The following is a 23,283-nucleotide window of genomic DNA, read 5'->3' on the forward strand; positions in this document are numbered from 1 at the left end:
ACCCATTATGACTCGAAAGGGTGTAAATATGTAAATTTTGGGTAATTTGGGGTCAAAATAGTAATACAAAAGGGGGTGGTGATGGACGGAGCATCAGAACCAATCAAACACTCACACCCAGTCAAAAGATCTGGGTTTGATCCATCACCGTTCTTTAGCCCACTCTGCCACCCCAGTTCAGACATGGCCATATGCAAATCAGTCTGACCCTGTGCCTCATGGGAACAGTCCAGCCCGAACTGCCAAGCCATGCCTTCCCTGGACCGGAAACAAGCTTCCTAGGACCGGTTTCTGGCATTTCAGCCGTCTTCAGCCAGGCTTGCTTGAACCCAGTGGCAAAGTGAGCAAGGGACTCACGTCTGAGCATACCCTGCCAACTGATGGCGAACAAAGTGGTACAAAAGGGGGTGGTGATGGACGGAGCATCAGAACCAATCAAACATGGCTTGGCAGTTCGGGTTGGACTGTTCCCATGGGGCACAGGGTCAGACTGATTTGCATATGGCCATGTCTGAACCGGGGTGGCAGAGTGGGCTAAAGAACGGTGATGGATCAAACCCAGATCTGCTGACTGGGTGTGAGTGTTTGATTGGTTCTGATGCTCCGCCCATCACCACCCCCTTTTGTACCGTCAAAATAGTAATGCCAAATTACTCAGATTACTCCAGCATAATTAAAATTGCGAAGAGGAGAGGCTTGTTTCAGCTAAAAGAGGTGGGGCGGAGGGCACTGGGGGGGGGGGGGGGGGGGGGGGGGGGGGGGGGTGGAAAGGGGGACGAGGGGGACAATGTAAAAAAAAAAAATAAATTACCTGCTGCCCTCCACCATTGCGTCACCCTCTTCTGCTGCTCTCCTCTTCAGGGCAGGAAGGCACGGGCTCCCAGCCTGCTTTGCGGACAATCCTGCTTCAGAATTGGCCTAAGCCAGGGCCGGACTGGCCTGAGCGGGCACCAGGCAATTCCCCGGTGCGCTGTATGGGTGGGGGCCGGTTTTGGGCACCTGGGGCCGATTTTGTTATAGGGCCGTTTGCTGCAAAATCGGCCCTGTAACAAAATCGGCTGAAAAGAGCTCTGCAGCACCCCCAACCCCCGCGGGGGAGGGGTGAGGGGGGCGGCCGAGCACTTTGTCAGGGCCGGTTTTGGTTCCCAGTCTGGCCCTGGCCTGAGCGCCCTTGTTTGCGCTCCAGGACAGACTGGGAGTGTGTGCCTGCTTTCTCCAACTCCTGCAATGCAGCTGGGGTGGGAGAGAGCTTCACTGCGCATGAAGGTTTGGCCAGCCCGAGACAGCCTGCCAAACGGTCATGCTCAGTGAAGGGAGTGCACTACCAAGCCACTCAGTGCCTGTGGTTACTGTGGCCCCGCCCCCAAAACTCGGCACAAAGAAAATAAAATGATAATAAAACGGGTTTCAAACCCGTTTTATTATCGTTTTATTTTCCTTGTTTTGGAGGGTGCTGGCAGGGAGGCGACGCTCCCCCGCCACAGCAGAGGAGCCGCCCCATTTGCGACGTGTCCTAGTTAGTAAAAGCCAGAGTTGTCTGTGAAACCTGAATGTATAATGTTGGAGAGTATCTTTTTTTAAGTGCAAAGGAAAGGACTTAAAATTAACTTAATAAGCAGACTATGCATTTGTTCTGCAATTTCTATGACTTGTGACATTGAGCGATATTTATAAAGTGTTAAAAATTTTATCCACAGATACTCCTAACACGGGTCAGACTAATCGACGTTCACCATCTGTTTATTTTTCCGAAGAAAGGCCCGTGGAAGGGTGCTGCGCCGGTGTGTCCCTCCGATCCCGATCCAAGCAGACAACAGTTCAACGAGGGTTGTTTTGCTTTTTTCGGTGTCTTGCCGGGGAAGCGGTTGTCGATACCACAACTGCAGACACTACACGTTAGGCACTACAGACAAGCCACTTCGTATTTGCAACAACAACAAATTCCAACAATGTTTTCTTTGGGGTGGTAAGATATTTACAGCCGACTCCTTAAATGTGGAATTTAATGTAGGAAAATAAAAAAGGAATCTGTCAGTTCCTGATACTCTTGTATACATTCTTCTCATGCGTCTTTTAGAATGTGTATTGATCTGTTTTATGGTATTGGCTTGTTTTATCTTTTATGGTGTTATACAAACTAAAGGTGTGTCTGGACTTGGCTTGAATGTCAGTCCGTGGGTGCCAATGAGGCTCGGTGTGTTTGTGTGATTTTCGATAAACTTTGCTGAATCTTAGTCCGCAAGAGAGATTCGCCGACTGTGACCGAGTTCCACTTAGTGAGTTTTCAGGGACTTAGTATCGGCGAGTTTCAGTCAGTTTCATAGAGTCCATACCATGAGTGTCAGTGAAAACCTGGGAGTGCCATTGAGTTTCACCGAGGTGCTACCGGGGTTTCAGAGAGTGTGGTGAACGCAAGTGACCTTCGGTGAGAGACAGTGAGTGAGTTTCACCGACTGCTCTCTACCTGCAGTCTATCAGTGACTGCCGGTCAGTGCTGGGACTTCGCGCGGTCCTTACCCTGGCTGAAGGGGCGGGGCCCTCGGAGTGGGCGGGGCCTGGAGAGCGGCTGCTGTCAGTCTGAAGCTCAGCTCCCCGCGCTCTGGAAAGTTTCTGTTCAGAGAGCAGAGCTCGGGACCGAGACCGCGGCAGGAACGAGGGTCAGAGGAAGAGCCTGGGGCCCGAGAGGACCCGGGGGCTCGAGGGACCACCGGAAGACCTCAGAGGACAATTGAGTGTGGAGACTCCTGGACACCCGAGTCCGTGCAGCGCCGGCAGGTGTCACCGGAGCAGCAGGTGGAGGAGTGCGGGGCCAGCGGTGCTCGGCTCCGGGACTGGCCCTGGACGGTGCTCCAAGCTCGGAAGATGCGGATCATCTGGGGTGCGGAGACCGACGCGACCCCCGGGTCAGGTAAGAAAGGAACCTCTGGCACTCCCATGCCTCCGGCAACTCACCTGCCCCCTTGTCTCTTACCTAATAGAGTAAGCACTTCCCCGACAGGTGACCCGCGATCATGCCCCTGGACAGAGCCGCCAGCCCAGTGCATCCCGATGACCCTCGATCCCTCATCCAAGATGTAAACTCTTTCTCCGACTCCAGATCTACCTAACCTCACACCTACCCTCACTGACTAATATTTGCCCCCATCTTACCTCCAGCCATCACTCCAACTCACCCCGTGCTTGCTGTCAGCCCAGCGGGACGAGGGGTGTGTGTGAGGGAGAGGGCTAGGGGCTGGCGGGGGAACTCTATCCGACAATAATGTATCACTGCTCCAGGGGCCACGGCGCTTCTCCCCGTGCCCTGCAGGGGGCCCTGTGGCTCTAGGTTTCAGAGCCAGGTGGGGGATGGGGGCGTCGATCGCGTGCGGGGTTTCGAGGTCTGCAGGGGTCAGGTTCAGTCGGACCGCCTCATCCTGGTGCCTCGAAGCCCACAAAGGGTGTGCAGCTAGGGTGCTATGAATAAAGGGGCCCGCCTCACAAAAGGCTCGGACGAGGCTGGCTTCTTATGAATGGGGGAACTCGGCCGCAGTGTAACAGTGTCTGTGCGCGGGGGGGGGGGGGGTGGAAGGGTTCGCGACATTTATATCAACAACATTCAGAGTTAGGCTGAACCAGGACGTCTGATTTCTGATTCTTTCATTACACAGAACTGGTTTGTAATCAAGTCACGGTTAATAATCCGGAGGTGAAGGGTCTCATGGAAGCTTTCACGGACATTATGTTCCTGTCCAGAGGTGAAGGTTGTGACAGGTTGGGCCAGCGTTGCTGTACTGGTGTGAAGGTACTCATGAGTGTGGACCTGTCGGTACTATCCAGGTGTATAGGATCTGATGGGTTTGGACCGTATCCAGATGTGAAGGTACTGATGGGTCCGGATCACTGGTTTACTATCCAGGTGTGAAGGTGCTGATGGATTCGGATCTGTTTTTACTATCCAGGTGTGAAGATTCTGGTGGGTTTGGGCCAGGGGTTACAATACAGATGTGAGGGTGCTGATGGGTTCGGACCAGCGGTTAGAGCCCCCAGGTGGGAATGTTCTGATGGGTTCGGACCTGTCTTTACTATCCAGGTGTGAAGGTTCTGGTGGGTTCAGACCGCTGTTTATTTTACAGATGTGAAAGTACTTATGGGTTCAGACCTGTCTTTACTATCCAGGTGTGAAGGTTCTGGGGGGTTGCGGCCAGTGGTTAGAATTCAGGCGTGAAAGTTCGGATGGGTTGGGGCCTGTCTTTAATATTCAGATGTGAAGGTTCTGGTGGGTTCGGCACACTGATTTCTATCCAGGAGGAGAGGTGTGGCGCAGCGGCCAGGGAGCCTGACTCCGGTGCGCGGGGTTCATGGTTCGCATCCCCAGTGCCGGCGGCAGCTCAGCCCAGCAGCATGTGACTCTGGGCAATAGGCTTAATCTCGTCTGCTCTGGGCGACTTAATGGCCCCCAGCACCTTGAAACCCTTAAGGTGCGCTTAACAAAACAGGAATTAAAATAGGAATTATCCAGATGTGAAGGTACTTGATGGTTTCAGACCTCTCTTCATCTCAATATGCAGTTTGCATTGGTGTTGAACAAATTTTTATTAGGGGTGAGGGTAACTGGCGTAATTCTCACTACCGTAATTACTTCAAAATTGCTCGTAATTATGCGTAACTACGCGAGAATCGTAATGCAGCATTTAATGCCATTTTCTTAGTGCAAAATCCAACCTTGCATTCATAATGGGCGCTAAATGCAACATGCCATTCTCTCTCTTCGTTTGTTGTTCCTGTACTCCTGTAGAAGAAGTTATGCCCAAAATTACTCTTAATTACTCCAGCTGGCGTAATTGCATAATTTTTGGTAATTTTGCATCACAAGAATAATGCATAATTATTGAAATTACTCCGGGCGAATTAAATCTCCCTCAGGCCTATTTTTTTATCCACTTATGAAGATTTAAGTGGTCCGGACCCAGCCAGTAATATCGAGACGTGAAAGTTCTGATGGTCTCTTGATATGGGGGTTGGGGTGGGTTGGGGTCAGACCCATCTGTATCCCAAGGGGAAGGTTGCAATAGAGTTGAACGCATTCTTGCCCAGATGTGAATGTTCTCATGGGTACAGATCCACCCTTATTGCATGATGTGAAATTTCTGTTGGTTTATAGCTTTATTCTCCAGATGTGAGTGTTTGGATGGGTTCGGACTCATATGTTTCGATAGAACTGTCTATATTACCCTGATGTAAGAATTCTGAGGAGTCCGTATTTTTCATTACCCGGATGTGATGGTTCTAATGGGCTCGAACCCATCTGTATCCCAAGGGGAAGGTTTCGATAGAGTTGAACGCATTCTTGCCCAGGTGTGAATGTTCACGAGCCTTTATTTCCCTGACGTAAAAGTTCTTTGCGTTCATTATGTTATTATCATCTGCAGCTCAACGGCAGGGCTCCTACGGGGTTGATTTATTCTAATCTAGGCTCTCAAGTGTATGGAACAGTCTTAATTACCCTGATGTAAAGGCTACCATATTTATTTATTTGAGAGGTTTATAGAGCAGAGGCCCCTCTATAATGCACACATGTGAAGGTTCTCAGTGGTACCGACCAGTCCTTATTTCTCAGGTGTGAAATCTCTCAAGGATACCGACCTGTCTTTATTGCCCAGATGTGAAGGTTCTCGAAGGTACGGACCAGTCCTTATTTCTCAGTTGTGAAATCTCTCATGGATACCGGCCAGTCTTTATTGCCCAGATGTGAAGATTCTCAATGGTACGAACCAGTCCTTATTCCCCAGATGTAAAATGTCTTGTGTATGGACCAGCCTTTATTGCCCAGATGTGAAAGCTCTCAAGTGTATGGACCAATCTTTATTGCCCAGATGCGAAGGTTCTCAATGGTACGGAGCAGTCCTTATTTCCCAGATGTGAACTCTCTTGTGTACAGATGTGAAAGCTCTCAAGGGTATGGACCAATCTTTATTGTCCAGATGTGAAGGTTCTCAATGGTACAGAGCAGTCCTTATTTCTCAGTTGTGAAATCTCTCAAGGATACCGACCAGTCTTTATTACCAGATGTGAAGATTCTCAATGGTACGAACCAGTCCTTATTCCCCAGATGTAAAATGTCTTGTGTATGGACCAGCCTTTATTGCCCAGATGTGAAAGCTCTCAAGTGTATGGACCAATCTTTATTGCCCAGATGCGAAGGTTCTCAATGGTACGGACCAGTCTTTATTTCTCAGATGTGAAATCTCTCAAGGATACCGACCAATCATTATTGCCCAGATGTTAAGATTCTCAATGGTACGGAGCAGTCCTTATTTCCCAGATGTGAACTCTCTTGTGTACAGATGTGAAAGCTCTCAAGGGTATGGACCAATCTTTATTGTCCAGATGTGAAGGTTCTCAATGGTACAGAGCAGTCCTTATTTCTCAGTTGTGAAATCTCTCAAGGATACCGACCAGTCTTTATTACCAGATGTGAAGATTCTCAATGGTACGAACCAGTCCTTATTCCCCAGATGTAAAATGTATTGTGTACGGACCAATCTTTATTGCCCAGATGTGAAGGTTCTCAATGGTCCGGATCAGCCTTTATTGCCCAGATGTGAAAGCTCTTAAGAGTATGGACCAGTCTTTTTTGTCCAGATGTGATGGTTCTATCGGTACGGACCTGTCTTTATTAAAGTTCTGTGTGCTCAGGCCTTTCGTTACCGATTTCTTTGCAGATGTGCTTGAACCTCTCATTTTTAAAATCATGTTGTAAAGGATCCGAGAGCTCGGACGCGTTCCCTTGTTCTAGGCTTGAAGGCTTTCTTCACCTGTAAGAGAGGCCATGAAACATGCACTTTCTGCCTGTTACATAGTCTTTAGTGCAGTGTCCCATGCGCTGGAATCTGCGCTGGGATCTGTGCACTGGAATCTGCACTGGGATCTGTGCACTAGGATCTATGCACTGGGATCTGTGCACTAGGATCTATGCACTGGAATCTGCACCGAGATCTGTGCACTGAGATCTGTGCACTGGGATCTGTGCACTAGGATCTGTGCACTGGAATCTGCACTGGGATCTGTGCACTAGGATCTGTGCACTGGAATCTGCTCTGAAATCTGTGCACTGGGATCTGTGCGCTGGAATTAGCGCACTGGGATCTGCAGTTGGAATGCAGATTTATTCCCGCCCCTGCTACTGGTAGAAAGGGCCCGGGGCTGGATCCCTGGGAGGAACGGGCCTCTAGGCGCTGTACAGTTCTGCAGCAGGGTCCGAGGGACAGGTGCTTCTATCCGCCTTTCGCCCCTCTATCAAGATAGGACGCTTCAAGCCGCTCTTTCCGCGCACATCGGATTAGATTCTGTTGCCACTGAATATTTGCAATGACACCAGAAACAGACCTGCGGTCAGTTTCGTTGTTTCCGGAGTGTGTAAAGGTGAATGAATCGAGTGGGAAGCGAGGGTCGATTACTGCAAACATTAACGGAGGTGGGGGGAGGGGGTTGTGACCTTTATTATTCCAACAAATATGACACGAAGTACTTATTTTAGTTTTTACACGACGGGTTTATTAATCAAAGCTAGTTTTACAAAGTATGTATTTTTTTATGAGCTGGAACTGAGAGTCCAAACAGGCTCCTTTCTCGCCTTGTTTTTTTTGTATTATTATTTGCTAGATGAAAAGGTTGTAATTACACGTGGCAGTTTATCGACGGCATAGATTTTGCGATGGAACTATTTAATTAGAGTTTTACATTGTGGTGCGTAGGCGATGGACGCGTGCCTGCGCACAAATACACCCACGCGCACACCCCTTTCCTCAAGCGCCTGCACCAGAGGTGAATATTTTCTATGTTAAATCGCTTCATTGATCCTGAAGTATGTTATTGAGGTGACAGAAGTAATCGTGTTTACATTACAAAGGTCCGAAAAACAGCATTTGAAATACCTAAAAACACGAAAAGATTCTCTCACACACACAGTCACGCACATATGCACTCTCTCTCTTCCTCTCTCACACACGCACGCACACCCACGCGCACCCGCTCTCTCTCTCCCTCTCTCTCTCTCGCACACACACGAGCGCACGCACACATGCATTCTCTCTCTCTCTTTCTCGCGGGCCAGGGGAGAGCATTATGCTGAGCGGTCAGGCGAGCGCCCTCTGTGGTGTCCAGTAGGGTTGAATGCTGGTACTTTGGTAGCATTGCAAATGGGTGTGTGGCGGTGTGTTGTGCCGGACCACAGTTCATTCCTGCTACTCAGAATAATATATTTACTGGTGCTTTCGTGAGGCTGAAGCGTGGCGTGAGGGGCCTTTAATCCTTGGCCAGGCCTCCAGTGCTGGTATGGTAGTGATGGTGACGTGTTCTGAAGGAGCCCCCTTGATTCCCGCTGCTCAGGCTGAGACTTTCACTGGTGTTTTAATAGCGTGGAAGCGTGGCATGTCAGTGGTATGACATGGGGTCTTTGCCTCCTGCCACACCTCCAGCAGTAGTGCTGTGGTGGTGCTGTACAGGAGCACCCTTGATTCCCGCTGCTCAGGCTGAGACTTTTACTGGTGTTTTAATAGCGTGGAAGCGTGGCATGTCAGTGGTATGACATGGGGTCTTTGCTTCCTGCCACACCTCCAGCAGTAGTGCTGTGGTGGTGTTCTGCAGGAGCACCCTTGATTCCCGCTGCTCAGGCTGAGACTTTCACTGGTGTTTTAGTAGCGTGGAAGCGTGGTTCGTCAGTGGTATGACATGGGGTCTTTGCTTCCTGCCACACCTCCAGCAGTAGTGCTGTTGTGGTGTTCTGCAGGAGCACCCTTGATTCCCGCTGCTCAGGCTGAGACTTTCACTGGTGTTTTAGTAGCGTGGAAGCGTGGCATGTCAGTGGTATGACATGGGGTCTTTGCTTCCTGCCACACCTCCAGCAGTAGTGCTGTGGTGGTGTTCTGCAGGAGCACCCTTGATTCCCGCTGCTCAGGCTGACACTTTCACTGGTGTTTTAGTAACGTGGAAGCGTGGCATGTCAGTGGTATGACATGGGGTCTTTGCTTTCTGCCACATCTTCAGCAGTAGTGCTGTGGTGGTGTTCTGCAGGAGCACCCTTGATTCCCGCTGCTCAGGCTGACACATTCACTGGTGTTTTAGTAACGTGGAAGCGTGGCATGTCAGTGGTATGACATGGGGTCTTTGCTTTCTGCCACATCTTCAGCAGTAGTGCTGTGGTGGTGTTCTGCAGGAGCACCCTTGATTCCCGCTGCTCAGGCTGACACTTTCACTGGTGTTTTAGTAACGTGGAAGCGTGGCATGTCAGTGGTATGACATGGGGTCTTTGCTTTCTGCCACATCTTCAGCAGTAGTGCTGTGGTGGTGTTCTGCAGGAGCACCCTTGATTCCCGCTGCTCAGGCTGACACATTCACTGGTGTTTTAGTAGCGTGGAAGCGTGGCATGTCAGTGGTATGACATGGGGTCTTTGCCTCCTGCCACGCCTCCAGCAGTGGTGCTGTGGTGGTGTTCTGCAGGAGCACTCTTGATTCCCGCTGCTCAGGCTGAGACTTTCACTGGTGTTTTAGTAGCGTGGAAGCGTGGCTTGTCAGCGGTATGACATGGGGTCTTTGCTTCCTGCCACACCTCCAGCAGTAGTGCTGTGGTGGTGTTGTACAGGAGCACCCTTGATTCCCGCTGCTCAGGCTGAGACTTTCACTGTTTTTTTAGTACCGTGGAAGCGTGGCATGTCAGTGGTATGACATGGGGTCTTTGCCTCCTGCCACACCTCCAGCAGTAGTGCTGTGGTGGTGTTCTGCAGGAGCACCCTTGATTCCCGCTGCTCAGGCTGAGACTTTCAATGGTGTTTTAGTAGCGTGGAAGCGTGGCATGTCAGTGGTATGACATGGGGTCTTTGCTTCCTGCCACACCTCCAGCAGTAGTGCTGTGGTGGTGTTCTGCAGGAGCACCCTTGATTCCCGCTGCTCAGGCTGAGACTTTCAATGGTGTTTTAGTAGCATGGAAGCGTGGCACGTCAGTGGTATGACATGGGGTCTTTGCTTCCTGCCACACCTCCAGCAGTAGTGCTGTGGTGGTGTTCTGCAGGAGCACCCTTGATTCCCGCTGCTCTGGCTGAGACTTTCACTGGTGTTTTAGTAGCATGGAAGCGTGGCACGTCAGTGGTATGACATGGGGTCTTTGCTTCCTGCCACACCTCCAGCAGTAGTGCTGTGGTGGTGTTCTACAGGAGCACCCTTGATTCCCGCTGCTCTGGCTGAGACTTTCACTGGTGTTTTAGTAGCATGGAAGCGTGGCACGTCAGTGGTATGACATGGGGTCTTTGCTTTCTGCCACATCTCCAGTAGTAGTGCTGTGGTGGTGTTCTGCAGGTGCACCCTTGATTCCCGCTGCTCAGGCTGAGACTTTCACTGGTGTTTTAGTAATGTGGAAGCGTGGCACGTCAGTGGTATGACATGGGGTCTTTGCTTCCTGCCACACCTCCAGCAGTAGTGCTGTGGTGGTGTTTTGCAGGAGCACCCTTGATTCCCGCTGCTCAGGCTGAGACTTTCACTGGTGTTTTAGTACCGTGGAAGCGTGGCATGTCAGTGGTATGACATGGGGTCTTTGCCTTCTGCCACACCTCCAGCAGTAGTGCTGTGGTGGTGTTCTGCAGGAGCACCCTTGATTCCCGCTGCTCAGGCTGAGACTTTCACTGGTGTTTTAGTAGCGTGGAAGCGTGGCACGTCAGTGGTATGACATGGGGTCTTTGCTTCCTGCCACACCTCCAGCAGTAGTGCTGTGGTGGTGTTCTGCAGGAGCACCCTTGATTCCCGCTGCTCAGGCTGAGACTTTCACTGGTGCTTTAGTAGCGTGGAAGCGTGGCATGTCAGTGGTATGACATGGGGTCTTTGCTTCCTGCCACACCTCCAGCAGTAGTGCTGTGGTGGTGTTCTGCAGGAGCACCCTTGATTCCCGCTGCTCAGGCTGACACTTTCACTGGTGTTTTAGTAGCGTGGAAGCGTGGCATGTCAGTGGTATGACATGGGGTCTTTGCTTCCTGCCACACCTCCAGCAGTAGTGCTGTGGTGGTGTTCTGCAGGAGCACCCTTGATTCCCGCTGCTCAGGCTGAGACTTTCACTGGTGCTTTAGTAGCGTGGAAGCGTGGCATGTCAGTGGTATGACATGGGGTCTTTGCTTCCTGCCACACCTCCAGCAGTAGTGCTGTGGTGGTGTTCTGCAGGAGCACCCTTGATTCCCGCTGCTCAGGCTGACACTTTCACTGGTGTTTTAGTAGCGTGGAAGCGTGGCATGTCAGTGGTATGACATGGGGTCTTTGCTTCCTGCCACACCTCCAGCAGTAGTGCTGTGGTGGTGTTCTGCAGGAGCACCCTTGATTCCCGCTGCTCAGGCTGAGACTTTCACTGGTGTTTTAGTAGCGTGGAAGCGTGGCACGTCAGTGGTATGACATGGGGTCTTTGCTTTCTGCCACATCTCCAGCAGTAGTGCTGTGGTGGTGTTCTGCAGGAGCACCCTTGATTCCCGATGCTCAGGTTGACACTTTCACTGGTGTTTTAGTACCGTGGAAGCGTGGCATGTCAGTGGTATGACATGGGGTCTTTGCTTCCTGCCGCACCTCCAGCAGTAGTGCTGTGGTGGTGTTCTGCAGGAGCACCCTTGATTCCCGCTGCTCAGGCTGAGACTTTCACTGGTGTTTTAGTAGCGTGGAAGCGTGGCATGTCAGTGGTATGACATGGGGTCTTTGCCTCCTGCCACACCTCCAGCAGTAGTGCTGTGGTGGTGTTCTGCAGGATCACCCTTGATTCCCGATGCTCAGGCTGAGACTTTCACTGGTGTTTTAGTACCGTGGAAGCGTGGCATGTCAGTGGTATGACATGGGGTCTTTGCTTCCTGCCACACCTCCAGCAGTAGTGCTGTGGTGGTGTTCTGCAGGAGCACCCTTGATTCCTGCTGCTCAGGCTGAGACTTTCACTGGTGTTTTAGTAGCGTGGAAGCGTGGCACGTCAGTGGAATGACATGGGGTCTTTGCTTCCTGCCACACCTCCAGCAGTAGTGCTGTGGTGGTGTTCTGCAGGAGCGCCCTTGATTCCCGCTGCTCAGGCTGAGACTTTCACTGGTGTTTTAGTAGCGTGGAAGCGTGGCATGTCAGTGGTATGACATGGGGTCTTTGTCTCCTGCCACACCTCCAGCAGTAGTGCTGTGGTGGTGTTCTGCAGGAGCGCCCTTGATTCCCGCTGCTCAGGCTGAGACTTTCACTGGTGTTTTAGTAGCGTGGAAGCGTGGCATGTCAGTGGTATGACATGGGGTCTTTGCTTCCTGCCACACCTCCAGCAGTAGTGCTGTGGTGGTGTTCTGCAGGAGCACCCTTGATTCCCGCTGCTCAGGCTGAGACTTTCAATGGTGTTTTAGTAGCGTGGAAGCGTGGCATGTCAGTGGTATGACATGGGGTCTTTGCTTCCTGCCACACCTCCAGCAGTAGTGCTGTGGTGGTGTTCTGCAGGAGCACCCTTGATTCCCGCTGCTCAGGCTGAGAATTTCAATAGTGTTTTAGTAGCGTGTAAGCGTGGCACGTCAGTGGTATGACATGGGATCTGTGCCTCCTGCCACACCTCCAGCAGTAGTGCTGTGGTGGTGTTCTGCAGGAGCACCCTTGATTCCCGCTGCTTCGGCTGAGACTTTCACTGATGTTTTAGTAGCGTGGAAGCCTGGCATGTCAGTGGTATGACATGGGGTCTTTGCTTCCTGCCGCACCTCCAGCAGTAGTGCTGTGGTGGTGTTCTGCAGGAGCACCCTTGATTCCCGCTGCTTCGGCTGAGACTTTCACTGGTGTTTTAGTAGCGTGGAAGCGTGGCACGTCAGTGGTATGACATGGGGTCTTTGCTTCCTGCCACACCTCCAGCAGTAGTGCTGTGGTGGTGTTTTGCAGGAGCACCCTTGATTCCCGCTGCTCAGGCTGAGACTTTCACTGGTGTTTTAGTAGCGTGGAAGCGTGGCATGTCAGTGGTATGACATGGGGTCTTTGCCTCCTGCCTCACCTCCAACAGTAGTGCTGTGGTGGTGTTCTACAGGAGCACCCTTGATTACCGCTTCTCAGGCTGAGACTTTCACTGGTGTTTTAGTAGCGTGGAAGCGTGGCATGTCAGTGGTATGACATGGGGTCTTTGCCTCCTGCCACACCTCCAGCAGTAGTGCTGTGGTGGTGTTCTGCAGGAGCACCCTTGATTCCCGCTGCTCAGGCTGAGACTTTCACTGGTGTTTTAGTAGCGTGGAAGCGTGGCATGTCAGTGGTATGACATGGGGTCTTTCCTTCCTGCCACACCTCCAGCAGTAGTGCTGTGGTGGTGTTCTGCAGGAGCACCCTTGATTCCCACTGCTCAGGCTGAGACTTTCACTGGTTTTTTAGTACCGTGGAAGCGTGGCATGTCAGTGGTATGACATGGGGTCTTTGCTTCCTGCCACACCTCCAGCAGTAGTGCTGTGGTGGTGTTCTGCAGGAGCACCCTTGATTCCCACTGCTCAGGCTGAGACTTTCACTGGTTTTTTAGTACCGTGGAAGCGTGGCATGTCAGTGGTATGACATGGGGTCTTTGCCTCCTGCCATACCTCCAGCAGTAGTGCTGTTGTGGTGTTCTGCAGGAGCACCCTTGATTCCCGCTGCTCAGGCTGAGACTTTCACTGGTGTTTTAGTAACGTGGAAGCGTGGCATGTCAGTGGTATGACATGGGGTCTTTGCTTCCTGCCACACCTCCAGCAGCAGTGCTGTGGTGTTCTGCAGGAGCACCCTTGATTCCCGCTGCTCAGGCTGAGACTTTCACTGGTGTTTTAGTAGCGTGGAAGCGTGGCATGTCAGTGGTATGACATGGGGTCTTTGCTTCCTGTCACACCTCCAGCAGTAGTGCTGTGGTGGTGTTCTGCAGGAGCACCCTTGATTCGCGATGCTCAGGTTGACACTTTCACTGGTGTTTTAGTAGCGTGGAAGCGTGGCTTGTCAGCGGTATGACATGGGGTCTTTGCTTCCTGCCACACCTCCAGCAGTAGTGCTGTGGTGGTGTTCTGCAGGAGCACCCTTGATTCCCGCTGCCTAGGCTGAGACTTTCACTGGTGTTTTAGTAGCGTGGAAGCGTGGCATGTCAGTGGTATGACATGGGGTCTTTGCTTCCTGCCACACCTCCAGCAGTAGTTCTGTGGTGGGGTTCTGCAGGAGCACCCTTGATTCCCGCTGCTCAGGCTGTGACTTTCACTGGTGTTTTAGTAGCATGGAAGCGTGGCACGTCAGTGGTATGACATGGGGTCTTTGCTTTCTGCCACATCTCCAGTAGTAGTGCTGTGGTGGTGTTCTGAAGGAGCTCCCTTGATTCCCGCTGCTCAGGCTGAGACTTTCACTGGTGTTTTAGTAGCGTGGAAGCGTGGCACATCAGTGGTATGACATGGGGTCTTTGCTTCCTGCCACACCTCCAGCAGTAGTGCTGTGGTGGTGTTGTACAGGAGCACCCTTGATTCCCGCTGCTCAGGCTGAGACTTTCACTGTTTTTTTAGTACCGTGGAAGCGTGGCATGTCAGTGGTATGACATGGGGTCTTTGTCTCCTGCCACACTTCCAGCAGTAGTGCTGTTGTGGTGTTCTGCAGGAGCACCCTTGATTCCCGCTGCTCAGGCTGAGACTTTCACTGGTGTTTTAGTAGCTTGGAAGCGTGGCATGTCAGTGGTATGACATGGGGTCTTTGCCTTCTGCCACACCTCCAGCAGTAGTGCTGTGGTGGTGTTCTGCAGGAGCACCCTTGATTCCCGCTGCTCAGGCTGAGACTTTCACTGGTGTTTTAGTAGCGTGGAAGCGTGGCATGTCAGTGGTATGACATGGGGTTTTTGCTTGCTGCCACACCTCCAGCAGTAGTGCTGTGGTGGTGTTCTGCAGGTGCACCCTTGATTCCCGATGCTCAGGCTGACACTTTCACTGGTGTGTTAGTAGCGTGGAAGCGTGGCATGTCAGTGGTATGACATGGGGTCTTTGCTTCCTGCCACACCTCCAGCAGTAGTGCTGTGGTGGTGTTCTGCAGGAGCACCCTTGATTCCCGCTGCTCAGGCTGAGACTTTCACTGGTGTTTTAGTAGCGTGGAAGCGTGGCATGTCAGTTGTATGACATGGGGTCTTTGCTTCCTGCCACACCTCCAGCAGTAGTTCTGTGGTGGTGTTCTGCAGGAGCACCCTTGATTCCCGCTGCTCAGGCTGTGACTTTCACTGGTGTTTTAGTAGCATGGAAGCGTGGCACGTCAGTGGTATGACATGGGGTCTTTGCTTTCTGCCACATCTCCAGCAGTAGTGCTGTGGTGGTGTTCTGAAGGAGCACCCTTGATTCCCGCTGCTCAGGCTGAGACTTTCACTGGTGTTTTAGTAGCGTGGAAGCGTGGTTCGTCAGTGGTATGACATGGGGTCTTTGCTTCCTGCCACACCTCCAGCAGTAGTGCTGTGGTGGTGCTGTACAGGAGCACCCTTGATTCCCGCTGCTCAGGCTGAGACTTTTACTGGTGTTTTAATAGCGTGGAAGCGTGGCATGTCAGTGGTATGACATGGGGTCTTTGCTTCCTGCCACACCTCCAGCAGTAGTGCTGTGGTGGTGTTCTGCAGGAGCACCCTTGATTCCCGCTGCTCAGGCTGACACTTTCACTGGTGTTTTAGTAACGTGGAAGCGTGGCATGTCAGTGGTATGACATGGGGTCTTTGCCTCCTGCCACACCTCCAGCAGTAGTGCTGTGGTGGTGTTCTGCAGGAGCACCCTTGATTCCCGCTGCTCAGGCTGACACATTCACTGGTGTTTTAGTAGCGTGGAAGCGTGGCATGTCAGTGGTATGACATGGGGTCTTTGCCTCCTGCCACGCCTCCAGCAGTGGTGCTGTGGTGGTGTTCTGCAGGAGCACTCTTGATTCCCGCTGCTCAGGCTGAGACTCTCACTGGTGTTTTAGTAGCATGGAAGCGTGGCATGTCAGTGGTATGACATGGGGTCTTTGCCTCCTGCCACATCTCCAGCAGTAGTGCTGTGGTGGTGTTCTGCAGGAGCACCCTTGATTCCCGATGCTCAGGTTGACACTTTCACTGGTGTTTTAGTACCGTGGAAGCGTGGCATGTCAGTGGTATGACATGGGGTCTTTGCTTCCTGCCGCACCTCCAGCAGTAGTGCTGTGGTGGTGTTCTGCAGGAGCACCCTTGATTCCCGCTGCTCAGGCTGAGACTTTCACTGGTGTTTTAGTAGCGTGGAAGCGTGGCATGTCAGTGGTATGACATGGGGTCTTTGCTTCCTGCCACACCTCCAGCAGTAGTGCTGTGGTGGTGTTCTGCAGGAGCACCCTTGATTCCCGCTGCTCAGGCTGAGACTTTCACTGGTGTTTTAGTAGCGTGGAAGCGTGGCATGTCAGTGGTATGACATGGGGTCTTTGCTTCCTGCCACACCTCCAGCAGTAGTGCTGTGGTGGTGTTCTGCAGGAGCACCCTTGATTCCCGATGCTCAGGCTGAGACTTTCACTGGTGTTTTAGTAACGTGGAAGCGTGGCATGTCAGTGGTATGACATGGGGTCTTTGCCTCCTGCCACACCTCCAGCAGTAGTGCTGTGGTGGTGTTCTGCAGGAGCACCCTTGATTCCCGCTGCTCAGGCTGAGACTTTCACTGGTGTTTTAGTAGCATGGAAGCGTGGCATGTCAGTGGTATGACATGGGGTCTTTGCTAGTAGGGATGAAACGTGGTAGGTTGGTAGTATGACAGGGTGTCACTGTTCCTTGCCAGGGCTCCAGCAGTGACGGTGTGGTGTTGGTGTTCTGGAGCACCATTGATTCTTTTCAATTAGTGGAAGATACTCACTGGTGTTTTTAAATGGGCTAGAAGCGCGGTATGTGCGCGATATGTCTGAGGGCACCTGTTCCCCGCAAGGCCTTCAGCAGTTGTGATGTGGTTGTGTGTTGTGCAGGAGCACCATTGATTCCTGCTGTACAGGGTCAATCCTTCACTGGTGTTTTAGTAGGTTTGTAGTGTGGTATTGTGATATTGCTGGGGGATCCTGCTCCCCGTCAGGTCTTCAGGCTGCAGTGGTGGGATGGTGGTGTGTTGTGCAGAGGCACAATTGATTCCTGCTGTACAGGGTAGGCCCTTCATTGATGCTTTTAGTAGGTTTGATGTCTGGAATGGGGGTATTGCAGGGGATTCTGTTCCTTGTCAGGCCTCCAGCAGTGGTACTGTGGTGGCTGTGGTGTGTTGTGACTCATGAAATTTATGGTACTCCCTTCTCTTCTCATTTTATTAGCGTGGCAGTATGACATAAGGCCTCCGCCCCTACCAGGTCTCTAGTAGTGGTGATCTGGTGATGGTGTGTTGTGCATAAGCACAATTGATTCCTGCTATTCGGAGTAAGTCCTCTTTTAGTAGGTTTGATGTGTGAAATGGGGGTACGGCAGGGGATTCTGCTCCCCCCAGGCCTCCAGCCGTGTTTGAGTGTTGGCTGTGGTGTGTTGTGCAGCAGCACCATTGACTGATATTTATGGTACTCCCTTCTCTTCTCATTTTATTAGGGTGGCAGTATGACACAGGGCCTCTGCCCCTACCAGTTTCTAGTGGTGGTGGTCTGGCGGCGGTGTGTTGTGCAGAAACACATTGATTTCAGCAGCTAAGGGTAAGATCTTCACTGGTGCTTTTAGTCGGATTGTTGGTATGACAGGGGACGTTGTTCCCTGTCAGGCCTCCATCACCAGTGATGTGATGCCGTGTTAACTAGCACCATCAGTTATTTCTACTGCTTACTGTAAGACCCATCATTGGTGCTTTTAGTAGAGTTGTGGATTGATGGGGCATCTGCTCACTGCCTCCTCAAAATATAGGGTTGGTATACTGTGGGGACAAACTCATAGAAAAGCACTCATACCACAATTAAATAATTCATTTCCTCCGGGGTTCTGACTCAATCAAAAATACCTTTATCAATTAATTATGTGAGCTAGTCTGTGTATCAATTAACATTCCATGCTTTTTGTAGATCTCTGGTGCGAAGAGTATAACAATGAGAAATTTAAATCATACAAAGATAAGACATCAGCATTCTACGATAGTGCAATCATTCTGTAAACTACAGAGCAGATCATTGTCCATTTTTCATGTCCTTACTTCCGGTATTGTAAGCGAAAAGTGGTTGCATATTCAGCCAAATATGTGTTCCAATAGGAGGTAGTCACCACATCAAATAAGCTCTAGGGCAACAGTCCCCTTGTTTTATTCTTGTGATTGTACAAATCAAACCATGCCATGCCTTTTTGGACCCCTCCGTTTCTAGGGTTGATGCGTTTCGGCCATACTCACTAAAGGCCTCCTCAGGACTAGGAAGACCAGAGAACCTAAACCTGTAAATTATCCAGACTATCAGTGGCAAAGTGTAGTGACTCCACCGCAGCACAAGTGCTACCAACTGCAGGATTAAATCCTGGTCACATGGACAGGTCACGCGTGAAACCCCGGCTCAAAGGAACCGAGTGCAGGGAGTGCAGATGACTTCATGAAGTTGGATGGCTACTATGAAAGGGAGAAATTATTCTCCCGGTTTCACGCGGTGATTTGTCCATGTAATCAGAATTTATTCCTGCAGTTGGTAGCTCTCAGACTGCAGTGTAGTCACTACACTTTGGCACTGATAGTACAGGGGTCTTCTGCTTCCCAACAGGCCTCCGGCACTGGTGGTGTGTTGTTGCCAAAGTCGATTGCTGCTATTTATGGTAAGACATGCACTGGTGCTTTTTGTAGCGTTGTGGCATGACAGGGGGACTCTGCTCCCTGCCAGGCCTCCACCAGTGGTGGTGTTGTGGTGCTGGTGTATTGTGCAGGAGCACCACTGATTCCCACTGTTTATGGTAAGACCTTCACTGGTACTTTTATTAGGGTTGTGGCATGACAGGGCATATCTGCTCTCAGCTAGGCCTCCAGCATACATGGTGTGCTGGTGGTTTGTTGTACCGAAGCACCATTGACTCTGCTGTTTACAGTAAGACCTTCACTGGTGCTTTTAGCTGGACTGTGGTCTGATGACAAGAGCCCCTTGCTCCCTGCCAGGCCTCCGGCACTGGTGGCGTGGCGGTTGTAGTGTGTGGTGTGTAGTGCTGAAGCACCATTGACTCCCGCTGTTTACAGTAGGGCCTTCACTGGTGCTTTCAGCTGGACTGTGGTCTGATCACAAGAGCCCGCTGCTCCCTGCCAGGCCTCTAGCACTGGTGGCGGTGGGAGTGTGTGGTGTGCAGTGCAGAGCCGAAGCACCATTGACTCCCGCTGTTTACAGTAGGGCCTTCACTGGTGCTTTCAGCTGGACTGTGGTCTGATCACAAGGGCCCCTTGCTCCCTGCCAGGCCTCCGGCACTGGTGGCGTGGCGGTTGTAGTGTGTGGTGTGTAGTGCTGAAGCACCATTGACTCCCGCTGTTTACAGTAGGGCCTTCACTGGTGCTTTCAGCTGGACTGTGGTCTGATCACAAGGGCCCCTTGCTCCCTGCCAGGCCTCCGGCACTGGTGGCGTGGCGGTTGTAGTGTGTGGTGTGTAGTGCTGAAGCACCATTGACTCCCGCTGTTTACAGTAGGGCCTTCACTGGTGCTTTCAGCTGGACTGTGGTCTGATCACAAGGGCCCGCTGCTCCCTGCCAGGCCTCTAGCACTGGTGGCGGTGGTAGTGTGTGGTGTGTAGTGCCAAAGCACCATTGACTCCCGCTGTTTACAGTAGGGCCTTCACTGGTGCTTTTAGTATGATACAAGGGCCCCTTGCTCCCTGCCAGGCCTCCAGCATGGGTGGCGGGGTGGTGGTGGTGTGCAGTGCCGAAGCCCCATTGTCTCCTGCTGTGCACGGTAAGGCATTCATTGGTGCTCACTGCTTTCCATAGGGCCATGGCTTGGGAGCAGGCAGGCCTCTGCTCCCTGTCAGGCCTCCAGCAGTGGTGGTGCATCATTCCTTCCAGCTGCTCAGGGCTGGTGCCTGTTAATCATTCTCCTGCAGCTGCGGAGTCAGCAGTGGGTGCGGTTGTGAAAGGCTAGGGTGGTGTGTGTGTGTTCTCTCTCACCTTTTCCGGCTCTACCCCACGCACCCCGCTTGTCCCTCGCCTCCATTACCTTGCGCTGTCCTGCCCTGCAGCCCATGCCCTCTTCTTCCATCCCTGCCTTTCCTTGCACAGCGCGTGCCAATCTTCCATCCTTCCCCTGCTATCCCTGCTCTGCATGTGTGAGCTCTGCTGCCCCCTGCCGGTGCACCGTAGGAGTTTCAAAGAGACACGTGGAGAGACCTGCCGAGTGTGGCAGTGCTAGAGCTCGCACATTTCACTGAGAGGCTTTGGGGCAGAGGTGTGCCTTGGCAGGCCGGAAAAACTCATGGGAAGAACTGAGCCCGAGGTCTTGCTTGGCTCTAAGAGCCAGACCACGAGCCGAGTCGGCAAAAATACTGTCCTTCTCCCGCTCAGCCTTCTTTTCCCTTTACTCCCTCTTTCTGTCTCTCGCCATCACTCTCACAGAGACGTTTTTAGGCTCGTGCCCAGTGGGCGATTGCCTTCCAAGGGACCGTTATCTCTCTCTAGCTCACCTCTGCCTTTTTCTATATTTGAACCTCCCCCTTCTCTGACTTGTTGGACCTGACTTTTATCAGCATCAGGTAACTGGGAAACACGTTCAATGTCCATTCTCCCACTCGCATGCCTTTTCTAGACAGTTTTCTTTGTGCCTAGGTACTTTCACCTTTTTTCCTCACACCTCTTTCTGAAGCCTCTCTGCATGCTTCATATTCCATCTGCTGCCTCTCCACCTCAGGTTTGTCACTCTCTCCTTCTGCGTGTACTTCCTTTCATCTCCTCCACTTCACTGCCCCTCTCTCCTTCCCTCCTTATCCTCACACACACACTCTCTCACTCTATGTTCTCTCCTTTCAGCGTCACTGTCCATATTTTCTAACAGCCCTTCAGGCACTTTACCCCCCAAAAATAATTAAAATTGCACACATGTGAGCATCACCCTGTGTACTCTGCAGAGAGGGAGCTGTTGAATGAGCATGCATTTGGAACACCTTTATGCCACAGTGAGGAGCACTGTTAGGAACACACACTGCCTCATCTCTAGAGCACTCAGTGGAGCCCCATCCACTCTGTGAGCCCTCCCAGGCTCCAAGAGGCGGTCCAGTTTGCAGTAAGCCCACACAACTCTGATATGTTGGAGGAAAAGTAAAACTATAGAAATAGAATTATCGGCACCTATCTCCTGCAACATGAAGGGACATGTGTAAAATGAACCAGGCGCTGCATCAATGACCTCGAATATTAAGGTTTCTTGAAGGCTTTGTCCAGAAAGAAATGACTGTTCTTTCTTGTGAAGTTAAGGACATGAATACAGAGTCCATTAGAGACCCACTGCACTGCAGGTGCTGAGCTGGGCAGGACCCGGCCCACTTACAGCACTGATATGGGGAAACACAGGATGCTCACAGACTTGAATAACATACACAAGAGAGGTAGCACATTGGTAGAAGTGTCAGCCGCAGTAGCGGCCAGTATTTGTGGCTAGTGGTAGGGCGGGTGGGGGGTGAGGGGGCATAGGGGTCACGATGGGACGGGGAAAAAAAATTAGAATAATAATGGAAAATACTTACCTTCAGCTGGCCGCACCATGCTCCTCTTCTTCGGCACAGGATCCCGGAATTAACCCTGGGCGTGACACTACGCTTCGCCCACGTAGTGTACGTAGCGCTGCCTGCTTTGCAGTTTTCGAAGTAGGCGAAGCAGGCAGCGCTACGCACACGCCAGGGCGAAGCGTAGCTGCCTGCCACCCACCTCCCGCCCGCCCTCCTTTTAAAACATACCCTAATTGTAAATTAAATAAAAGTAAAGACACTTACCTGAAGCGCGCATTTGTCAGAAGAAGTTGGAAACCAGGAAGAGGGAGCCCCGGAGACGCCGCGCTTCAGGTAAGTGTCTTTACTTTTATTTAATTTACAATTAGGGTATGTTTTAAAAGGAGGGCGGGCGGGAGGCGGGTGGAGCGTAGTGGGGCTACGCGGAGCACGTAGATTTGGGCACTCTACGCGCTGCTTCACGTAGCCCCACTACGCCCACCCTTACGCAGAATGCCCTTTGGCCAATCCTGATGCTGCTCTCATTTGGCCTGAGCGCCATCGATTTGTGCTCCAGGACAGACTGGGAGCCTGTGCCTGCTGTCTCCAGCCCAGGAGTGCAGCTGGGGTTGGAGAGAGCTTCACTGCGCATGACGGTTTGGCCGGCCTGAGACGGCTGACCAAACCTTCATGTGTCGTGAAGGGAAGGCACTACCACTCCCCTCAGTGCTGTCACCCCCCAGGCCCTGCCCTTAAAACTCAGAAGGAAAGGAGAAATAAAAACGAGTGTTGTTTATTTTCCTGCCGCCGCTGATAGCTGCTATTTAGCACAAACGGCTGCGGCTGCTACTGCATGTTAACGAAGCTTGGTGAATAACTTCTCACTATACAAAGACAAAATGATTGGCCCTATTAAGCACTGGGGCCCTGGCAAACTGCTCAGCCGCCCCCCCTGGGTTGAGGGGGGAGTTCAGCCGCGCAGTTTGCAAGGGCCGGTTTCTGCTGATTTTGTTACAGGGGGCCGATATTGCCGACCCCCGGAAACAAAAACGGCCCCCAGGGATCCAAAACCGGCCCCCACCCCAGCAGCCTACCGGGGAAACGCCCGGTGCCCGCTATTGTCAGTCCGGCCCTGGGGGGGGGGGGGGGGGGGGGAATCGGGTGTGTGAATGCAAAGGGGGAAAGTTTAAAGGCTGGGGGAGCAGGGCAGGAGCGTAGGGGAAGGAGGCAGGGTCAGAGCAGTGCCAGCCCAGCGAGCCGCACAGGATCTGGGGGCAGACCACAAGGTCAGGGATGCAGGGGGCAGCTCAGAGCCCACAGGGGTAGGTGGTAGCACGGGTTGCAGAGATGAGGCAAAGCACTATGTCCAGAGGGTAAGGCAGACAGAGACGTTTTAAGGAATGGGCCCAGGCCCCAATCTGGCAAGGCACCCTCCTGGAAAGCGATTTCCTCTCCGTATTCACATTTGTGCATTGCTCCATCTCAACCTTTAATGTCCTGTTGAACACTGTTTGGCATCATGGGCTTGAATGAGCAGAAGATGGATAATAAAGTGCAGGGCTGCTCCGGACAGGGGCCCTTAAAGAGCGTCTTTACCGGGGCACCCACAATCCTTAAGAGGAGTCTGAAGAGAGAACCTCAGGATCAAAAGGGGAAAGAGGAGGACAGGGCATTACATGGTCCGAGCGGAGCAGTGAAGGGTCCGATTGGGCAGCACAAGTTCCAAGCAT

At 52.0% G+C, this 23,283-nt stretch overlaps 1 protein-coding gene across 3 annotated transcripts in view; it reads left to right on the forward strand.

The window, feature by feature from the left end:
- Positions 1-2,545: 2,545 nt before the first annotated feature.
- GCGR (glucagon receptor) overlaps positions 2,546-23,283 on the forward strand; it is a 482,251-nt gene continuing 461,513 nt past the window's right edge. The window contains exon 1 of one of the 3 annotated variants that reach the window (XM_085617519.1): positions 2,546-2,908. The gene's annotated coding sequence lies outside the window, so the exon portion shown is untranslated. The remainder of the gene's footprint in view (positions 2,909-23,283) is intronic. The other 2 variants (XM_085617521.1, XM_085617523.1) reach the window with 2 other exon arrangements.

Source organism: Triturus cristatus, chromosome 7, assembly GCF_964204655.1.
Source record: "Triturus cristatus chromosome 7, aTriCri1.1, whole genome shotgun sequence".
Classification (NCBI taxonomy): domain Eukaryota; kingdom Metazoa; phylum Chordata; class Amphibia; order Caudata; family Salamandridae; genus Triturus; species Triturus cristatus.